A 7,846-nucleotide genomic window follows, 5' to 3' on the forward strand; every position below is an offset into this window, starting at 1 on the left:
TTTCCCAAACGTAACTATAGTTTAAATGTTCAAAGAGTTAAACAGAAAGATTGAAAATATTTAAAAATTCAGATCAAACTTCTATAGGTGAAAACTACAATGCGTGAGATAAAAAAGTACACTGGATAGGACTGATGAGAGATAAGGTATTGTTGAAGAAAAGAGTAATGAATTTGAAGGCAGTAATCACAACTATCCAAAAAGTAACACAAAGAGAAAAGAGAATTACAAAAGGCTAACAGAGCATTTGTTTTGAACTGTGAGGCTACTTTGAGGTCAATATTTATATAATTCCTTTTCCTGAAGGAGAGAAAAGGAGATAGACAGAAATGTATTTTAGAAATAATGGTTGAAAATTTCCCAAATATGATGAAAAAATATAAACCCACACATCTAAGAAGCTCAATGCACCCAAGCAAGAGAAACATGAAGTAAACTACCCAAGGTAGATCATAATCAAATTGCTCAAAACTAGTGATAAAGAGAAAATTCTTCAAAGCAACTAGAGAAAAAAAGGCATGTTATCTATTTCTGTTAACAAAGAAAGCTAACAGAAGATTTCTCTTTGGACAAAGTGGGAAGACAGTGTAGCAACAACATCTTTAAGGTATTGTAAGAAAAAACTATATCTTGTTAAAATATCTTTAAAAACAAGGGAAAAATAAAAACTCATTTAGACATTCAACAGCTGAAAAAATTTATCACCAACAGAGAAAAATTTAACACAACAAGAAATGTGAAAGGAAGTACCCAGACAGAAGGACAAGCATACCAGAAAGAAATATGCACCTATACAAAGGAATTAAGAGTAATGGAAATGGTAACTACATGGGTAAATATATGATTTTTCTTATTATTTAAAGAGCTAATTTAAAAGCTAATTGTTTAAATAAAAATAATGAAGATGTGGAGTTTATAATATATATAAAAGTAAAATGTATGACAACAATAGCACAAAACTTGGGAGAAGAGAAATGGAGGTATACCACTGTAAGCTTAGTATACTATTCATAAAGTGGTACTTGAAAGTTGAGTAGGATTATTTAAGTATTAAAGCAGCCACTAACATCACAAAATGAAGTTACAGCTAAAAGGTCAACAGAAAAAAAATGGAATATTAAAAAATATTCACTTAATCTAAAAGAAGCTAGAAAAGGAGGGAAAAAAGGAAACAAATAACAACAGAAAAATAACAAAATGATAGATTTAAACCTAACCTATTAATAATTAGTTACATGTAAATGGTTTATGCCTTCAAATCAAAAGGCAGAGATTATCAGACTGGATTTTTAAAAAAGCAAGGCAAGCCCTAGCTGGGTTGGCTCGGTGGATAGAGCGTTGGCTTGTGGACTGAAGGGTCCCAGGTTTGATTCCAGTCAAGGGCACATGCCCTGGTTGCGGGGTCGATCCCCAGTGGGGGGCATTTGTCCAATGATTCTCTCTCATCATTGATATTTCTAGCTCTCTCTCCCTCTTCCTTCCTCTCTGAAATCAATAAAAAAATATACATATTTTTTTAAAAAGCAAGACAATTTTATGTTGTCTACAGCCCAAGTGCCCATCAATAGATGAGTGGATAAATAAATTGTGGTATATATTAATATATACAATGGAATATTACTTGGGCACAAAAAAAATGAAATCTTACCATTCATGACCACATGGATGGAACTAGAGGGTATTATGATAAGTGAAGTAAATGAGACAGAGAGACAAAAGACATATCATTTCACTTTTATGTGGAATTTAAAGAACAAACAAAACAGAAAGACACATAGGCGCAGGAAACATATTTTAAATATAAAGACACAAAAAGATCAAATTAACATCAAAAAAGGTTAAATTAAAAATATTGAAAAATTGATACCATTCTAACACTAATCAAAAGAGAGCTAGAAAAAACAATATTAATATCAGTTGATTTCAGAGCAAAGAACATTATCAGGGATTTTAAAAAGTCATTTTATAATAATAAAGGGATTAATCAATCAAGAAGACATCACAATCCTAAACCTTAATACACTGAAAAATTTCCTTTGCCTTTATGCAGAGTTAACAACCTCACAATTCAGATCTTTTGTGCTTTCACTATCTATGAATATGCCTTATTATGATTTCACTCATTCATTCAACAAGTGTTATTGAGGGACCACTGTATGAGACAAGCAGCGTGCAAAACACACACTCTGCCTTCTTAACAATCCTATGAGGTTTCACAGGCTGTTCATACTATCCACACTTACCTATGAATATTCTGGACCAGACTCATCTGATCCAGAGTATACCAGTATGCTGAAGGTTTAGATATAAATTCCAGTTCTTTGATTAGTGTGAACCTTTTTTTTGTTGACTCTGGCCTACAAAAAAAATGATTTTCAAAATAATCAATTACAAGAAAAGGTAAACTAACACATATGGATTACAAGTTTACCTTTTCTTGTAATTGATTATTTTGAAAATCATTGCCTTTGAACTCTTATGATCTTGGGATGTCACTCTCCTAATTCTCTAGAACTCAGAAGCTCCAATCCCTGTTTCTTGATATAGCCACAGTTGAATACTTCTGGATGACAAACCAATTTGGCTGCCATCATGAGTAGGAACACACCCAGATGTGTAATGTCAGCCTTCAGAAAGAACCATGTACTATTTAATAATGGTGAAGAAGATGATGCTAATAATAGTAAATAATTTCATGGTAAACTATAGTTTACAAAGGATTTTAAATGTATGATTGAAGATTTAATCTTTAAAACAAACCTATTTGCAAAATGTTATCATTGGCATCCTCATCTCCATTTTCAAAGTGAGAAAACCAAGAACTAAAGGAATCTTTTCAAGATCAGCAGCTTTTAAGTGAAAGAGCCAATAGTAGGATCCATGCCTATGTAATACCAAACCTCATACCCTTTATTGATAGTTGTAATCTGCCCATTTCCCATTTAACAGATTGTTTTAAATGTAGCTGAGATATGCTTACAGGAGATTTGACTTTGGGTGGTGGGCACATGGTGCAATATACACATCTTTTAACATAGGCACCCACACACCTGAAAACTATATGTTCATGTTGACCAATGTCACCCCAATAAATTTAATAAATAAAAAATGTAGCTGAGAATAAGATTTATGCTTGCTGCTAGCCCTCCAAATTAAAAGTGTATGTTCCCTCTGATCTTTCCGATTTCCTTTGACCATGTGTAACTGTATAAAGTTTTTTTCCATGAAATCTGCTTCTAGAATCTAGACTCTTAATAAGTTAATCAGCTATTGATGAATAAATACTATGCCTTCATGTTTTCTACAGTTAAATGCATATTTGAAAGTCGGGTTGGTTTTGCTTCTTTTAAGGATTTATAAAAAAAACAATTGTATTTTATGAAGCCAAATGATCTGTAAAACTAAAGAAGATCAGCAGAAGCAGACTGTAACTGTTACCAACTTTCAATCCAAGGCATTCTTCATTGCAAAAGAAAGAACAGAAATTTCTCTTTCTTTAAAAGTGCTGTTTTGCTTGCCTGAACCCCTCTCTCCTCCTTCTTTCCTCAAGTGTGGGACAAGTAAACAGAATCACAAAAGGAAGAACACAAAGAAGAAGAAAATTTGTATTAAGGTAAAGTTGTTCATGCAAAAGGAAGGCAGGAAGAAAGGAAGGCCAAAAAAAATAAAATTGGGGACGTTCTTTGCTTTCTGCTCATCTTCTACCCTACCTATCCTCCCACTGCCTCTGAATACTTAGTGGGTTTTTTTAAAAGTATAGCTAGGTTCTTTCCCATTGATTATTAGGGTTGATTTGAAGATTGGAAGCAGAAAGCAGTGCAGATCTGAATTTAGAATCAAACACAGGATTCCCAGACTGTTGCTCTAGCCACAGAAGAATTAGTCTAATAATTGCTGCAACTGACTGCTCTCTTCAAATCTGTCAAATCCAAGTTATTTCACATTAGAAAAGTGTTTTATATAGAACTAGAGGCCTGGTGCACGAATTTGTGCACTAGTGTGGTCCCTCAGCCTGGCTGGTGATCAAGGCCTGGGGGGTGGGGGGGGATGGGCAGCTGGCAGGCGGAAGGAACCACAGGAGGTTGGCTGACCAGCCCCCTGATTAGGGATGGTGGGGAGGGGGGCAGCCAGGGGTGGAGGGGCCGCGGGAGGTTGGCTGTGGGAGCAGACTGACCACTAGGGGTCAGCTCCTGTATTAAGCATCTGCCCCCTGGTGGTCAGTGTGTATCATAGCGACTGGTCGACTGGTCATTCCAGTCATTCGGTTGCAACAGTCGTTTAGGGTTTTATACTTATAGACTAGATGCCTGATGTGCAATATTCATGCAAGAGTAGTCCTTCCTTCCCCCGGCTTCCAGCACCAGCTTGCTTCTGGCACCCGGGACCCAGGCTTCCCTCCGACACCCAGGACCCGGGCTTCCCTCCGGACGCCGGCAGGCACACAGGACCCGGGTTTCCCTCGCAGCCCTGGCTTCATCTGGAAGGTGGTCTGGTCTAATTAGAATATTATGCTTTTCTTATTATAGATTAGAAAAAACTGCTTCCCAAGTTTTCTGGGCAGCACTGGAATATAATATGTTCAAAAGACAAAACTCAACATTAAGGATAATAATCCGGACACAGTAGGCAAGGGATCTTTGCAAGCCTGAAAGCTGGGAACCAGTTCTAATTGCATCATATAGATGTTTGGAAGCCATGCCTTTCTCTGGATCTCAGTGTCCTTACCTATAAAATGAGGTGCTAGACCAGATAACCCAGTTCCAAGCTAATGTGTCTAAGATGAGCATTGTAATAAATAAAATAGAAGTGATGATATCGATATGCTTCAGAAAGACATTTTATCCTATCACTTATACTCTTTTGCTAGGAAAGGAAGAAGAAAACACTAACATGGTCTGATTTAACTTTTCTAACATGTCACTGACCTTTTAAACCCAACTATGAGAAGGCATTTATTACGAGGACACAGCATTTGGAAGAATTAATGTACCACCTCAAAGTGGGATTGGTGCACTTCCTACAGTAGAAACAATCCTATTTTAACAGTGTCTGCAAGGACAGTGATTCCAAACCCATGCTTCCTCAAGCAGCATTCTGAAGAACAAGTCTATCTGGAGATTAGAGAGTCAGTTATTGAATTTCTATAACTTAGATTAGAACAACACTGAGCTTGTTTAGAGCCTGGGTTAAATGTACAGTTTCTCTTCAGGTTCAAACATTTTTAGTGTGTTCACCTTTTATACCCTTAAGCCTGCATTACTTATTGATGTTGCCACCTACTCTTATCTTATCTCACCCCATCTTACCTTTCCTTTCCTTATCTCATCCTCTGAAGTCACTGCACTAATTTTAAGACAGCTTCATAACAAAAGGCTTTTGTTTTTAATAGGACCTTTCTAAGTCCTCTCTCCTCTCTACCCTGACACAAAATATGCACTGTGGTTCTTTTCATTCTGAGTTAAGAATTTAGATGGAAGGTAAAGAAAAAAAAAAAAAGGAATCAAGCAAATATTGTGTTGAACATGTGCAGATACACACGCGCACACTCACCCAGCCCCAAACCAATTAGAAAAACACGCCGCCCTGAATAGTATGGAAGGCCAGGGAAGCTCATGTCTTTTGTCTAGGCAGGTGCTTGGGAACAAGGAGACATCAGCCAAATTCAAGGCATCATGTGAAGATCTGGCTTCACTCATCGCCCGTTGTTGAGCGCTGGGAACAAAAATGTAGCCAATAATGCAAAGAAAATCCTTCTAAGAGATCTGGGCCCAGAAACTAATCCAGGCAAGTATGACTTGTGTCTCTGTGGTTGTATAAGGGCAGGTGGCTTTGGTATTTAATTAGTGAATGGGTGGAATTTGCACGTTGAATTTAAGAAGAAAGCATTTCGCTTGTGCGTTCCTGAGAACTCGTGAGTAGTGCAGGGCAGACATTGAATTGCCCTCGGCAATTGCTCACAGCAATTTTAAGAGGGTTGATGGCATTTCTTGAATTCTAGCATGCAACACCATACACCGAAATGGAGCATGGCATTTGGGTGAATTTTCTATTTGTAAATGTGAGAATTTAAAATACGCTGGGAAGAGATGGGCACTCCTTGGTGGGGATTATCCATTTGAACAGGTGTGTGGCAGGAAGAAAAAGGAGGGGGCGTGTTATTTAACTTGGCAGAGTGTGACCGTCCACCACTACCAGTGGTCATATGAAAAACCTATGAATATTCAGTCCTTCTGCCCACAGGAGGCAGGGAGGAAGGGCAACTAACACTTATTAAACACCTGCTACCTGTAGGCATGTCCCTCGATGCTGGCAGTCCACTGGCTAGAAAGGAGTGAGAAGGAGGAAGTGGACATGATGGAGGCTTTTGACAGAACTGAGACCTTGTTCCTAGTTTCTTGGCCTGGAACTGCCCCTGTCTCCTTACACCTTTTCCTTCTTTCTCGTTATCATCTGGAGTTACTTTGTCACATGTCTCAAAGGCTCTGCCTCTGAGTGGAAGATGAGGAGCGTGTGAGGGTCCTGTCAGTGTCACCTCACCTATCCACTGAGGGTGGGAGGAAAAGCCTAAGCCAACGGGGGGAGTGGATATGGAGGCACGAATGCTTGTGACCTGAGGGCTCGGCTTGAGGAAGACCTACTTTTGGCTGCTAGGCTTGCCACTTACAGGTCATGGAATCTTAGGAAAATCACTGTATTTTATTTGATCTCTGCACCTCAGTATAGTATTTGGAAAGCTCAGGTTCCAGAGGCAGCCCACCTGGATTTAGATCCAGATTCTGCAACTTACTAGCTCTGTGACTTTGGGCAAGTTAGCCAACCTCTTTGCCTCATTTCCTCATCTATAGAACAGGGATGATAATATCTCCCTCACTGGGTTTGTGAGGATTGAGGAGATACTGTGTGTAAACTGACAGTACAATATCTAGCATATAGAAGTGCTCATAGTTTGTTTTTTAACTGTTTCCAGGAATATTAACTGTACCTTACAGGTTCTCTATTGTCAATCTTGGAGAAATAATTTTGAGTACCTATTTTTTTTATCTTGCTAACTAGTTAAGGGATATTTATCCCCTTTCTTGTTTGTTTCTTGCCATAACTGGTTCCTTCTTAGGTTACAAAGAAATCATTCTGCAGAATAATAATGGTTCTTTGAATTCTTACACGAGTTTCTCTGAGTCCCTGCGGCTTTTCAGATCAGGTGAACCACATCTGAGCCACAGCCAGAAGTTTGTGGTGACAGTGGCTAGGTTATTATTAACATTTCATACGCAAGGAGCATGAGTCATAGAGAGCATGTGGAATGCACTGCCCACGGCTGCACAGGGCCTGGAGGGTGCTCTGATCTTGACCCTGGCTCACTATTGGGCACATACCAACCTCATTTGCTGTCCACATGTGCCATTTTCTGAACTGTCACAGTCTAAGACAATAAGAAAAATGACTGATTTCTTCCTATTATACAAAGCAATTGGGTACTGTGATGATGATATTACATACATATCAAGTGGATGGGAAAAAAAAGAATCCAGAAGGCAGAAGGCAATGTCAAGCATGCAAAATAGGGTTACTGACATGGAAATTCAATGATATCTAATTCCCTTTGTGCCAGCACTATGTAAATATATAAGTAGGGGAAGTTCTGTTGAAATATTTCTTATCCAGAAATCGACACAAGCCATTATGCTCAATTAATATTTGACAAAGGAGGCAAGAGCATACAATGGAGTCAAGACAGTCTCTTCAATAAATGGTCTTGGGAAAATTAGACAGATACATGCAAAAAAATGAAACTAGACCACCAACTCACACCATACACAAAAACAAACTGAAAATGGATAATGGACTT

The sequence above is a fragment of the Myotis davidii genome, unplaced genomic scaffold (genome assembly GCF_000327345.1).
Source record: "Myotis davidii unplaced genomic scaffold, ASM32734v1 scaffold102, whole genome shotgun sequence".
NCBI lineage: Eukaryota > Metazoa > Chordata > Mammalia > Chiroptera > Vespertilionidae > Myotis > Myotis davidii.